This window comes from Elephas maximus, chromosome 2 (genome assembly GCF_024166365.1).
Source record: "Elephas maximus indicus isolate mEleMax1 chromosome 2, mEleMax1 primary haplotype, whole genome shotgun sequence".
Taxonomy (NCBI): Eukaryota; Metazoa; Chordata; class Mammalia; order Proboscidea; family Elephantidae; genus Elephas; species Elephas maximus.
This window is the reverse complement of record NC_064820.1, coordinates 129,619,290-129,634,769: the sequence shown is the minus strand read 5'-3', so window position 1 is coordinate 129,634,769 and position 15,480 is coordinate 129,619,290. Positions and strand designations below refer to the sequence as shown.

General features: G+C 37.3%; 1 protein-coding gene across 1 annotated transcript in view; it reads left to right on the top strand.

Moving 5' to 3' along the window:
• The window catches only part of SLC12A2 (solute carrier family 12 member 2), a 99,338-nt gene that overhangs the window by 8,670 nt on the left and 75,188 nt on the right, over positions 1-15,480 (top strand). The window lies entirely within an intron of this gene.

The window sequence follows — 15,480 nt, the reverse complement described above, 5'->3', positions numbered from 1 at the left end:
CTTAGCTAGGCCCTGATTCCCAGTATTTTGTGGTTGTCCACCATTTTGTGATATGATTATCCTGTGTGTAGTAAATCCTAGCTATGAGTTGGAATCAGACTTAAGGCAGTGGGTTATGATGTTAATCAGGCAGGATTAGAGGCAGTTATATTAACGAGGCAGGACTCAGTCTATGGGATTAGATTGTATCTTGAGTCAATCTCTTGAGATATAAAAGAGAGAAACGAGCAGAGAAGAGTGGGACCTCATACCACCAAGAAAGAAACACCAGGAGCAGAGCACCTTTTAGATCTGGGGTCCCTGCGCTGATAAGCTCTTAGACTAGGTAAAGACTGAGGGCAAGGACCTTCCCACAGCTGACAGAGAAAGCCTTCCCCTGGAGCTGATATCCTGAATTTGGACTTCTGGTCTCCTAAACTGTGAGAGAATAAAACCAAAAAACAAAACCCAGTGCCGTCGAGTCGATTCTGACTCATAGTGACCCTATAGGACAGAGTAGAACTGCCCCATAGAGTTTTCAAGGAGTGCCTGGCGGATTCGAACTGCTGACCCTTTGGTTAACAGATGTAGCACTTAACCACTATGCCACCAGGGTTTCCTGTGAGAGAATAAGCATCTGTCAAAGCCATCCACTTGTAGTATTTGTTATAGCAGCAGTAGAAAACTAAGACACATTAAATACTCATCACTAGTTTAAAGTGGTTAGACAGACTTTCTTCTAATTTTGCACAGAATTCTTCCTGAGATAAAGGTGTCTGTAAAATCCTAAGCCCTTGGTAAGTGTTTGTTGAATCAGTGAAAGTAATCTCTGTCTGAAAATGGAGATGTTTAATTGGAAAAGCCTGTGAAGAATTAATATTGTATAAAGCCTTAGAGTTTCCAAAGCACCCTTCAGTTACGTATCCTTGTTTGTTCTTCATATTGATCCTTGGAGTAAGTGAGCTTTCAGAAGGTCTTGAAGTAGCAGTCATACTTTGCAAGGTTGTGATTTGCCAAAGGGCACATAGCTAATACTTGGTGGGGCTGTATGTTTCTGAAACAGAGTCTTCTGCCTACCTGTCATGGTATGTCCCCCCAAAAATGTGCGTTATCAGTTTGGCTGGGCCGTGATTTCCAACATTGTGTGGTTGTCCTGCATTTTGTGATTGTAATTTTATGTTAAAAAGGATTAGGGTGGGATTGTAACACCACCCTTACCCAGGTCACACCCCGATCCAAAAAAAGGGAGTTTCCCTGGGGTGTGGCCTGCACCACCTTTTATCTTTCAACAGGTAAAAGGGAAGGGGAAGCAAGTGGAGAGTCAGGGACCCCATACCACCAATAAAGCAGCACTGAGAGCAGAGTGAATCCTTTGAACCTGGGATCCCTGCACCTGAGAAGTACTTCGACCAGGGGAAGATTGATGACAGGGCATCCTCCTCCAGAGCCAACAGAGAGAGAAAACCATCCCCTGGAGCTGACACCCTGAATTTGGACTTGTAACCTGCTAGACTGAGAGAATAAATTCTTTTTGTTAAAGCCAGCCACTTGTGGTAACCAAGACACTGCCTGTACTTATCTTCTGGATCAATGATTCCCAAATTTCTAAAAGCAGTCCCCTGGGGAAAAATTACAAGACTTCCCTCACTTCTTACCCAGTAAATATATGTAATTTTTTAAAGCTTCTGGTGATTTCCAGAGAGCCAGGTTTGAGAATCAGTGTAGTGTCCTAGACCATATGGAGACTCTTATTGTCCCTCTAACAGTAGTACGTAGTTGTTTTCAAGCTAGTAGTTTTTGATATTAACAAGCTGTGTGGAATTTGAAGTGAGGCATAAGTTACGCTTTTTTAAATGCATTCATGGTAACAGTGTTGTTGAATGGTTAGTAAAGAACATGATGGGTTAGATGGAGTACTGAATTCTTTGACTGCAATCAGCAGTTCTGACTTGGTTCACTGTAAAGTCACATGTCACACCATCCACTTTTATCTGTGGTACTTGAGTTTTGAGCTTTGCATTAATGCCACTGGATATTAATAGAGCATTGTTAACCAGAGCAGATTGGATTCCTGTAAAACAATACTTTGTTTTGAAAGAGCAGCCTGTACGGGGAGAATTACACTGAATACACCAATCACCGACAGCACGGATAGGAAGTGTTGGTAGCTTTGGGATGATACAATTGGCTAAACAAACAAAAAAACCCATTGCCATTAAGTTGATTCCGACTCATAGTGACCCTATAGGACAGAGTAGAACCGCCCCATAGGGTTTCCGAGGCTATAAATCTTTACGGAAGCAGACTGCCACATCTTTCTTCCATAGAGCTGCTGGTGGGTTCCAACCACTGACCTTTTGGTTAGCAGCCAAGCGCTTAACCACTGCACCACCAGGGCTTCCTCATAATTGGGTAGTACTTGAAAAAAATCATTAGTAAATCTGAAACCTAGCGCCTTTGGCTTTTAAATTTTCATATATTTGCACTCGTTTTTAGTTGCTAAAATGGCTGTTTCATAGTATTAACACTTTGATTTACCTTAGTAATAAGCAGATGCTATTAAACTGTATGAGAAATACTGATCTTCAAAATATGTTTATTGATAGTCTAGTTCAAAAGTTACTAGGATTTCAATAGCATTTTGGGGTGAACTTTAACATTTTTGAAGTATAATTTTGGGTTACTTTAAATCAGTAAATAAGCTGCTTGTAAACAAAGCAATAAATTTTTGTATAGCAGTGCCTTATACATATCTGGCTATCATTTACAGTGATTTAATTTGCTCAAATAAGCTGGGCCCAGAAGTTTTGCTTTTATTGTCATATCAGGCATTCGAGTATTAACGTTAGCTAGCTCTACTGAATGTGCATATCATTTGCCATTGAGGGAAATACTGAGGGAGAAAATCTATCACTTACTAAGCTTATTCTTTCTTAGTGCCAAAGAAGTTGTAAAACATTTCTAGTAGTCTGACCATCAGTCTTCAAAGCCACGTTCTTTGCTCTGAACCCTGCTGGCGTACTGATGGTTTGCTGTATTTGTATGTGAAGGTCAGTGTTTCTGTTTTATTTTTCCAGAGGTAGTGTTAAACTCTACCAATATGAAATTATAAGGACATGTGTAGAAGAGTCTAAATGATATTTTATAGTGTTTGCATGTATTTGTTCAATATCAGTTATTTATATGACATTGGCAGTTGTAATAATAGATTGTCATTTCTAGTAAGGACTATGATTCTAGTTTTGTCTGCTTTGAAACTTCATATAGATGGAATCATATAGTATATTTTTGTCTCTCCTCTTTTGCTCAATATTATGCATGTGACATACCGTAGTTCATTCATTTTTATTCCTATGTATCTTCCATTATATCAGAATACTGCAATTTTACTTATTTATTCTGTAGTTATGGGTGTTTGGATTGTTTCTAGCTTTTGGCAAGCTTAAATGATACTGTTGTGAGTGTTTTTATACAGGTATCCGGCTTCACATAAGCATTGTGTATCTGTAGGTTATTGTAGAATTGCTAGGTTCAGCTTGAGAATATAATGGTTAAGCTTTTTTCCAAAGTTGTGTACCAATTCATAGTCCCTCCAGCAATGTATTCTGCCAAATCATCATATTTTCTCCATATTCTCAAACAGTATGGGGTAGGTGATATTATCATCCCCACTTCATAGATGTGGAAAGTGAGGTCCAGAGGGGTTAAATACTTTGCCAGATTTCACATAGCTAGCGGGTATGTGAAATCTGGATGATTTTATTTTTCAAGCCTTCCTGAAAAGGCATGGATGCACAGGTCAGGGGGTCAAGAGATTGCCATGGGAAAGCATGTAAGGGAAGAAAGCTTGGTATGACTTGGGACAGTGATTTAAAAGGACACGGTAACTTGGACAGCTCGTGAGGGTTTTGTTTTTTAAATTGGAGAAAGAAAATTCTAGATAACAGAGAAACTGAATGACCTGACTGGGCTAGTTTACCTGCCCCTCTCCCACAGTAGCCTCCAAATAAACCTTCAATGTTAAATAACCCATATAATTCTAGTGCAGAATTTCATACTTCAACATTTGACATGCCCCAGAAAGGCTCTGTCTGGACACTAAAGAACTCCCTAGGTTCGCGTCGGAATAGACAGCAATGGATTTGGTTTTTTAATTTTTTTGATAGGTGGTGTGGTACGGCTGTCAGTTGCAGTTGTGTAGGGCAACAGTTTCCTAGACACTAGATACTGGGGGTATTTCTGTAAAGATATGAAAGATCTTCTCTGTGCCATCTAGTGCAACCTCTGCTGTCGATTTTATGAGGACCTTGTTAGAAGCCTTTAGCTTGTAGATTTGGAAGCAGAGGAAGGAGGGAAACAATAAAGCAAGGTGAAACACTAAAAATAATCTTGGGGACTTTTAGCAGGATAGTTTCCTGAGTTTGATGATTTGCCTATCTTTTGTACCCTTACCCAAAATAGTTACCTAAAACAGTTTACCTTGGCTCATGGGTGGTATGCGAGATTCTACTATTTAGAAGATTGTGTGTTCTGCCACAGTAAATAGCTTCATGAATTTGGGCAAGTTAATCTCTCAAAAGGCTGTTTCCTCATTGGTTAAGTGGGGAAGGATAATACTACCTACCTCTCAAGGAAGGGGGAGAATTCAGGGAAACGGAATTTGTAAGCATTTAGAAGAGAATCTGACACATATAGTAAGTTTTCAGTAAATGGTGGCTGTTATTAAAGCAGACAGATTATGAGGGCTTTATATGCTAAAAATTCTTAGTTTCTTAGAACTTAGATTATGTACAGCTATCTGTGATTTTCTTTTTTATAAGAAATTTATAAGTTCTTGAAGGTAGAAAAAACTGCTATTTCTAGATATGTTATTAGCACATATCACAATAAACTTGGCTTGAATTGGTTTGAATTCTGTGCCAGGATTCTTCCCACCCCCCAAATATGCAAAGCCAAATTATTTCCCAACTTACAAACCAATTCTTATCCGGAATTAAACTCTTCAAGAATCATGGAAGAAAAATGTCAGCTTTTTCCATGTTATATTTTCCAGGTGTTTGTGTAGTTACAGAAAATGGTGAGGGAATATCTCAGAAACAGATGGAAATAAAATGTATTTAGGAAGGCAGTTTGTTACACTATTAAATAGGCTTTTCCATCTTACATTTCATTTAGCACAGGTGTTAATTTAGGATAGAATGTAAAATTTAACTCCTGGAAGAGACTTTTGTTGGTTTTTGTGATCTTCCTTATTGTCAGACTTGTGTTTCACCCCTACCCATACCTCCCATTCTTTCTCTGTTTGTTTTGGTTTTTTAATCACTAAAGATTATGTGGTAAAATTTGATTTACCATGTAAAAAGGTGCATCGGTTTTGGTTGGGGTCCAAATTTTATTTCATAGATCAAAGTGCTGGTAAGCTTTTTCAGTATAGTTCTCTAGTCTTCATTTGGCTGGGTAAGTAATTGATACATATATTGAGACGGTAAGAAAGGAATTAATAACTAGCAGCTAGATGCTTGCCAGTACGTTGTCTTATTGAAAAACTAAAACTTTTTCTTAATACGCATAGTTTCCTTCTTTTTCAGCTTTCTTCATCTTCAGTAAATAATCGTCTTTGTTTTGTAAACTGAAATAAGGCAGTAAGATAAATTGCTTTATAAGATAAATATAAAATTGATCAGTATAAGATATATTTGTTTATAAGTATTATGGCTCCTCGCATTAATCCTGTAAGTTAGTGTATTAGTTTAAGAACTACTTTTCTAGTTCCAGAGATGGTGCTAACCAAAAATGTTGTTCGTTTAAATAAACAGACCTTTATGTAGAAGCATAGACTCACCATGGATCTATAAAACGTGAGCAAGCTCTAATGCTATATCTATTTCAGAGAAGCAGTGGTGGTGGGAGGGGGAGGATCCCTAGTTTCCAGAGGGATGTCAGCTGCTCTTTGGCAAGGGTTCTGGTTCTCCCATAGTGTGATGGGGCTGAACTGCTCAACAGGTGGAACTGGAACAGCATAGACAAGGCACTGAGTGCTTGTCCATTCCCAGGGAAACTGCTGCCCTTGCTCTGATAGGGCCAGCTGTGTGTATGTAACCTTGTTCTTGAAGACTGGTCAGGCATTGAAAAGCCAGGCCACCTAGGCATGAGTGTCCCACTAATTCTTTTGAAATACATAGAAATAAGCAAGTCAATTGTGCTCATGAAGAACTTGTATATATATCAAGAGGCAGTCATTCAAACAGAACAAGGGAATATTGCATGGTTTAAAGTCAGGAAAGATGTGTATCAGGGTTGTATCCTTTTACCATACCTATTCAATCTGTATGCTGAGCAAATAGTCCGAGAAGCTAGACTATATGAAGAAGAACGGGACATCTGCAGATGACACAACCTTGCTTGCTGAAAGCTAAGAGCACGTGAAGCACTTACTGATGAAGATCAAAGACCACAGCCTTCAATATGGATTACACATCAACATAAAACAAAAATCCTCACAACTGGACCAATAAGCAACATCATGATAAACTGAGAAAAGATTGAAGTTGTCAAGCATTTCATTTTGCTTGGATACATAATCAACACTCATGGAACTAGCAGTCAAGAACTCAAAAGATGCACTGTGTTGGGCACATCAGCTGCAAAGGACCTCTTTAAAGTGTGGAAAGGCAATGATGTCACTTTGAAGACTAAAGTGCATCTGACCCAAGCCATGGTGTTTTCAATCACGTTATACACATGTGAAAGCTGGGCAATGAATAAGAAAGACTGAAGAAGAATTCATGCCTTTGAATTGTGATGTTGGCAAAGAATATTGAGTATATCATGGACTGCCAAAAGAATGAACAAATCTGTCTCAGAAGAAGTACAACCAGAATGCCTTTTAGAAGCAAGGATGGCTAGACTACATCTCACATACTTTGGACGTGTTATCCGGTGGAATCAGGCCCTGGAGAAGGATATTATGCTTGGTAAAGTGGGGTCAGCAAAAAAGAGGAAGACCCTCAACAACGTGGATTGACACAGTGGCTGAAACAATGGCTGAAGCATAGCAATGATTGTGAGGATGACGCAGGACTGGTCATTGTCTTGTTTTGTTGTACATAGGGTCACTATGAGTCAGAACTGACTTGACAGCACCTAACAACAGCAACAAGAAGCCAGTCATGCTCTCACATTTCAAACATGGCGTTGGCCCTTAAATTTAAATAGTTGTATTATAATCAGATTGTATCAGCTGACTTTACAGCCACCTGGAAGCCTCAGCTGCTTTAGGTGCAGTCTTATTTCAAGTTGATTTTTATTTAAAGAGCCTCCTGACCCCTAAGGGGATGCTATTGAAAGACTTTACCAAGACGGGTCTGTGAGCACATACTGTTTTTTTTCTTTTCATTGTAGTTAATATATACATAACAAAACGTTTGCCATTTCGACATTCTTCACATGTACAATTCAGTGACATTAATTTATGTTCGTCATGTTGTTCAGTTATTACCATTACTTATTCTCAAATGTTTCTGTCACCTTTAACAGAAGCTCAGTGTCCCCTAAGCAGTGAGTCACCATTTCAGCCTAGCTCCCACCTGTTCCTGGTTGTTGTGTGCTGTCGAGTGGATTCTGAGTCATGGTGACCCTATCGGACAGAAATGCCCAATTGGGATTCCAAGGCTGTAATCTTTACGGAAGGTCTTTTCCCTCCGCAGAACTGCTGGGTGGGTTTGAACCTCTGGCCTCTTAGTTAGCAGTTGGGCTCACAGTCACAGCACCACGGTTCCTTCTCTCTCCCTGGTTTTTATGCACTTGCCTATTCTAGATATTTCATATATGTGAGTTTGTACAATATTTGTTCTTTTATGCCTGACTTATTTCACTCAGCATGTTTTAAGGTTCACCTGTGTTGTAGCGTGTATTAGGACTTCATTTCACCTTGTGACTGAGTAAATGCCAATTTATGTACATACCACATTTTGTTTGCCCATTTATATACTGATGGACATTGGTTTATTTCCACTTTTTGGCTATTGTGAAAGTGCTGCAGAAAACATTGATGTCTTAGAGTGTTAAGGCTTTTTAATTGTAATTTTAGAAAAATTGGGTAGTTTTTCCTAAATACTGATTTTTGTCCAGTATTTAAAAAAGAAATCTGGTTTTATCGTAGGTTGTGTCTAAAAGACTTAAGAAAGTTCTCGTGTTAGGGAAGAAACAATAGCTCTGTATTACAAGAATTTTTCACTGAGAAATCATGAAACCAAGTCACTGTATTGTAAGTAGTCTTTTCTCTTTGATCAAGCAGAATTGAAATATGACCTTTGATATGTAAATGATAATTTAAACTGGTAAATCAAAAGATAAGTTAATTTTTGGATATTGGAAAACTGAAAAAAAAAAACAAGTTTCTAAAACATGCAGATCTAGGAAAAAACTAAATATATTTTAAGCCCTAAAGCATTATAAAGGATTTTAATTTTTAAGAATTTGCTGTAATTCTGGTTAAAATCAAACCCGTGACAACTAACAACAACAACAATATGTTTCTGGTCAGATACACTTTATTGACAGGTACATGTTCCCTGAATTCTTCAGGAATTAAAAACTAGATCCAGAGAAGAAAAACTATGTCCTTCTCCTTTTGTTTAGAGAAAAGTCACCGTTTACAGCACATTGATAATTTCTTTTTCTTCTTGGTAAAAATTAGAATAGTAAACATGAAATATCCCAGTGGCAACATCAAGTGGGCATATTTATGTACAGGTTTGAAACTCATAGGGGAGGCGTGGTCTGGAAATGAATGTGCGCCATCCTTTGACTTACCACATATACCCCCCCCCCCCAAAAAAACCATTACTATGGATTCAATTCTGACTCATAGCGACCATATAGGACTGTCTGTAGGGTTTTCAGGGAGCGGCTGGTGGATTCCAACTGCCAGCCTTTTGGTTAGCAGCTGTAGCTCTTAACCACTGTGCCAACAGGGCTCCAGTAGATGGTATTTAAAGCTGTGACACGACTGTGGAAAGAAAATATAGTGTGAGAAAAGGAGAGGGCTCTAAGACCAAGTCTTGAGGAACTCTACCATTTAATTGATGGATAGAAGAGGCTTGGAGAGAGAGTGTGGTGTTTCAAGAAAGAGGGAGTAGGGAGTGGTCAGCGGTGTCAAATGCTGCCTCAGAAGGAAGTTAAGTGAGACTGGGGCTGAAAGCTGTCCATTAGATTTGGCAACAGAGAGGTCATTGGGTAATTTAGCAAAATTGTTTTGGTGATGTGGAGTGAGGCCCGGTTGGCATGCATTAAAGAATGTACCTTACATTTCTTTAAGCAAGTTTGGCTTGTTGAGGCAGTAAAAAGTTAAGCATGGTTAGTTAAAAAAGAACGAAGAATGATCAAGTTGAGGTGGAAGTTTTGAATATACAAGGGAGTGAAGAGATTATACCTAGTATAAAAATTCTCCCTTTCTCTACCATCCGTAAAGAAATTATGACCATGGAGACCAGGAATGTCCTTCTTGTATTTTCTGTGTCTTCAGAAAAACGTTTAATTGACCATGTTTTCCCTATAAGTTTCTCTTTTCATTGTTTCCGTAGCTTTACCCGCTAATTCTTTATCCCTGGCCCTTCTCCCAAGTTCCAGTCATGAAATTTTTAACTGCCTGTTAGAACTCTTTAATTGTCTCAGGGTTCCTCAAATTCAGCATGTGCAACTGAAGTAGTCATTTCTTTTACAAGCTGACATAATTTACTAGTATCCGTATTTCTAATGGTCTAACATCTGGGCCTTCCATTTTTTCTCAAGCCTCTTCCTCTCTTCCCCACTCTACTCTTCCTTACCTTCAATCCTGGCTTGGTAGACTCAGAATCCCAATGCTACTTCTTCAAAGAGTTTTCCCCCCAAAAAGATCTGAGGTATAATGTGTGTTCAGAGTCATTTATTATGTTGTTGTTTATTGCTTTTTATCCATTAGTATGGAAAACAGTAAAAAAAAAAAAAAAAAAAAACTATTTCAGTGAAAATTATAGATTGAATATTTTATTTACATATCAGTATAATTTATAGTTCATAATTGTGTATTTGAAATTTTCCTTGATTATAAAGTTGCTATCAATTTTTTGGACAAAATGCCATACTTAACAATTGCCTTATTTCTCTGAAACTAACCTTTTTAAAGAGACAAAATGTTTATTCTACTTTGATTTCTTGGTATTTCAGGAAATTAATACTATACAGTTATAAATCCAATTTCATTGTCTAATCTATTGCTGAACTACAAATAATTCTAGTAAATACTTATTTGATTTTAATTTAAATTTTATTTTAGAGATTAATAATAAAAATATTTTTAAATAGACCTACCAAAAGATGATGAGGAGATAAACTTTTCATTTTGTGTTGACTCATCCTTATTTTCAAGTTACTACTTCATCCATAGTTGAAAATCTTACTTTGTCTTCTGAACATAGTTGCTCATAGTATGGTAGAAGCTAGCAAAATAATTGTTGCTAGATCTTCAGCTTTGAGGTGGAATTCTGATAAAACACCCACAGCAAACATTTTGGAATGCCTGCATACTTTTGCATTGCTAAAAAGACACCCACATCATTAGTTAGCCATGGAAACAATAGGAATACACATCTCTGGTTTTCTTTTAAGATATAAGAATTTTATTTTTATTACATCATTAGTTAGCCATGGAAACAATAGGAATACACATCTCTGGTTTTCTTGTAAGATACAAGAATAGAGATGTCTTTTATGCGTATATTAAGCAAATTATGTTTTCTTGTAAAATTTGCAGGTTGTATAATATTCTGAAGTCTTTCATGAATTTAACTGAAAAGCACTAAATATCCTAGAGTGAAAGTTAAGGAATTTCTGTCTAATGTTAATTGGAAACCCTGATGGCATAGTGGTTAAGAGCTACGGCTGCTAATCAAAAGGTTGGCAGTTCGAATCCACCAGGCGCTCTTTGGAAACCCTCCAGGGCAGTTCTACTCTGTTCTATAGGGCACTGTGACTCCGACTCGACAGCAATGGGTTTGGCTTGGTTTTTGGTTTTAATGTTAATTGAATTAACAGGCAAACATTTTTGTTCTGGCTTTATTTGATTAATTGAACAATCAAGTCACCAATCCCAATTCAGAGTGATTTTTTTTTTTTTTTTTTTTTTTTGGAGATTGTCCTTGACTCTCCACTCTCTGGAAAACATCAAACAGTAGAAGTAAAACATAGAGTGAGTTGCTCTTGTGATTGAGCAGCGTAGGCCCCTGGTCAGAATTTTTTTTTTTGCTGTTTATTCGTATTAACATTTTTAATAGTTAACTGGTTTTCATGTTCATACCAGATTCTAAGCAAGAGAGGGATGACAACAGGCAGGCACGTTCACTGAAATGAGGAATGACAAACTGCAGCCTGAAACAAAGGAAGAGATGAGGAAAACTACCAGAAGTAGTCACTTCAAAAAGTGTAACATGACCCAGCAGTTGCACTCAAGAAAAATGAAAACATATGTCCACACAAAAATTTGTATGTAGCATTGTTTATAATAATCATAATGTGGAAACAACTCGAATGTACCTCAAGTGATGACTGGATGAATGAAATGAGGTCTATCCATACATTGGAATATTCAACTATAAAAAAGAGTGAAGTACTGATACATGCTACAACATGGATGAACCTTGAAACATACACAAAAGGCCACATATTGTTTGAGTCCATTTATGTGAAATATCCAGAATAGGCACATCCATAGAGACAGACAGTCATTAGTGGTTGCCAGTGGCTGGACAAATGGGCAGTGACTGTTAACAGGCGTGGAATTTCTTTTTGGGATGATAAAAATGTTCTAAAATTGGCTGTGGTGGTGATTGTGTAACTTTGTGAATATTCCTAAAAAAATCATTGAATTGTACACTTTAGATGAGTGAATTGCATGGTATATGAACTATATCCTAATAAAGCTATATTTAGCAGATTAGATTAATTTTTAGTTTTTTTTTTTTAAATGCGGATGGTTAGTTCTATATACCTTAGGCCTAGAGACATCCCGCATTGAATTAGGACAGTACAATAATCAGATAATAGTTAATGAAACTGTGTTATCGGGGAAATTATTATAATTTATGTCTTTTATGATCTTTTTTTTTTTTTTTAATTTGTGTTACTATCCAAAGTGGAAGGAGGCCTGTTGGTGGTTAAGTGCATGGCTGCTAACCAAAAGGTTGGTGGTTCGAATCCATCTAGCGGCACAGTGGAAGAGAGGCCTAGCAATCTGCTTCTGTAAAGATTACAGCCAAGGGGACCCTATGGGGCAGTTCTTTTCTGTCACATGGGGTCACTATGAGTTGAAATTGACTCGATGGCACCTAACAACAGCAGTCAGAAGTGATTGTCAGTAAAGTTCTTAGTGATCTTAGAATGACTTCTTTTTTTTAAATATTGCAAATAGTTGTGAGGTTATACTTATAATTAATGCAAACATGAGGATTAGTTTAAAATTTGATTATTTTTCTTTTAATAACATCATTTAAAAGCTTAGGTAAGATAGTTTTCAGAAAATATCCTTAAATTACCGTATCTAGCTTATGCAGTGTTTCTATTGCTTGAAAATCTAAGAATTAGCAGTGGTTTAGCTACGTAAGTATGAAATCTAAGGTAATCTAGATTGGGAGCACTTTGAAAAGCATATAGTAAAATTGCAATTAATTGAAATTAATTGAGTCTGCTTGGCTAACATGTTAAGAGAGAGAAAAATGTGAATTATTAGGTAGATCTTCCTCTGTGGTAACACAGCTTGCTACAGTCCATTTATGTGAAGAGAAAATTGTTGTTAGAGTTCTTCCCTTCTCCAGGGAAGGAAATGGTGAGGAGGTGTAGGTGTGGATGACCCTTGGGAGTGAATGGAGTGCACCTACCACCTGTGCTCATTTTAAAGATCATATAGTATGGTTTATGTACACCCGTTAGGAATCTTGAGAGTAGGGATGTTGGTATTTGAAGGAAAATCTTAACACAGGGTGTGTTTATGGTCTGTGAATTATTAAAGTTCAGTTATTGCAACCTTGAATATGCAAAAGATTATAGAGATCTGAAATCTTGGAACATGCTGTTCCTGGTGATGGCATAAATCTGTTTTATTTATAAGTAAAAACTTTTGGGAGGGGACTATATAGAAAATTTAGCATGGGGGGAAGAAGGGTCTTCCAAAAAAAAAAAAAATTGTTTTTTATGAAAAATGTCCGGAAAGTTCTTCTGAGGTCTTTGCATAAGCAGCTGTACTTTGTGAACAGAAGACCATCCCCATTAACTCTTAATTTCAGTATTTCTGTTTTTTAGGATCATGTAAGACTTAGCTCTTCAGTGTTGAAAATCGTTATCTTGAGATAGCATTGGTGCTTTTGAGATTTGTTTAATATTTAACTGTTTCATGAGCTGGTATTACCAGGAAGTCTGCATTTACATGTGTAAAATGACTACATTGATGGAATTTGCATTGGTGGAATGCAAAGAGTTAGTACGGCATATGATGAAATAATCATAGATTGGGAAAGTTTGAATACAGAATGTATGTGATTTATCTTGGATGTGAGTACTTTATTTCAGACATTGATTTCGTACATGAGGATATTTGTCCCAAGGTTTGATGATGTAGCATGCATATAGTTTGAAATAATTCCAAAGGTCCCAATCCTTACAGCTTATTGATTGTTCAAAAGCCTGACATCATTTAGCTTTAGATAATACTACTGTTGTTCCATTGTGTTATTTTGTCGTATTAGAAGCAAAAAAAATTTTTTTAAATACTTTTATTCATACTCCTGTTGTTTCTCTCAAATCTAATTTTTTTCTTATGAAAGCCCCAAATTTTTGAAGACTGAAGTAGATATTATTGGTAGGTGCCACTGAGTCAAAACCGACCCTGTGTGCAACAGAAGGAAACACTGCTGCCCGTTCCTGCACCATCCCCGCAATTGTTGCTGTGTTGGAGCCCATTGTTGTAAATACTGTGTCAGTCCACCTCGTTCAGGGTCTTCCTCTTTTTTGCTGATTCTCTACTATGCCAAGCACGATGCCCTTTTCCAGGGACTATTCCCGCCTGATAACATGTCTCACCTTCCTTGCTTGTGAGGAGCATCCTGTCTGTACTTCTTACAAGACTTATTTGTTCATTCTTCTGGCAGTTCATGGTATATTCAATATTCTTCATCAACACCATAATTCAAAGGCATCAATTTTTCTTTGATCTTCCTTATTCATTGTCCAGCTTTTGTGTGCGTATTAGATGACTGATAATACCATGGCTTGGATCAGGCACAACTTAGTCCTCAAAGTGACATCTTTGCTTTTTGGTTCTTTAAAAAAGGTCTTTGTGCAGCACATTTGCCCAGTGCTGTACATTGGTTTCTTGGCTGCTGCTTCCATGGGCGTTAGTTGTGGATCCAAGTATGACAACTTCAGTATTTTTTTCATTTATTATGATGTTGCTTGTAGGTACAGTTGTGAAGATTTTTCTTTTACGTTGAAGTGTAATCTGTATTGAAGGGTGTAGTCTTTGATCTTCATCAGTAAGTGCTTCAAGACCTGTTTGTTTTCAGCAAGCAGGGTTGTGTCATCTCATATTGCAGGTTGTTAATGAGTCTTCTTCCAGTCCTGATGCCGCATTCTTCATGTAGACCAGTTTCTTGGATTATTTGCTCAGCATTATGGATTGAATAAGTGTGGCAAAAGGATACAACCCTGATACACTCAGTATCTCCTTGTTCAGTTCGAATGACTGCCTCTTGATTTATGTACAGTTCCCTCATGAGCACAATTAAGTGTTCTGGAATTCCCATTCTTATGGTTTTATCCATAATTTGTTATTCCCATGGTCAAATGTTTTTGGGTAGTTAGTAAATAATATAAAGAAAATTATATATTCAGAATTAACTAACAGGCATGAACCACTGAGCACGGTTCTTCAAAAGTACTACAGTAAATCTAGACCATAGTTGACAAGGTTCTAACAACCAATCCCATTGCCGTGGAGTTGTTTCCAGGCAGGTCACCAGGACTTGCCGCCATGGCGCTGCTGGCTAGAGGGAGGAATTATGAGTGAATCATGGTATCTGTGAGAATCCTGCTATCACGGACTTTAAAGAGAAAAATGTTGGTGAGGAAGTGAAGTTCTAAATTGTTAACACTGAAATTTCTAATGTGAGAAGAGTGGCAACTGAGCAATGTGAAGTTATGGCTGGAAAGTAGGCAAAAATATCAAAAGTGGTCTGAATGACTGACCTAGGTAGCCTATACTTAGAAAACTGTATTCATTTTGTTCTTCAAATCCTACTGAATTTTAATTAATATTTGAGACTCTTACTGTTATGGTGAGATTTTAATTTTTTAAAAATCTCAGTAATAAAGGTTTTCTTGTACTTTATTGCCTCATATTGTGCCAGAAAACCTTTATTCGTGAATGTCAGTCTGTACTGTGTTGTCCTAAATAAGGTTAAGAGTATGTTAGTT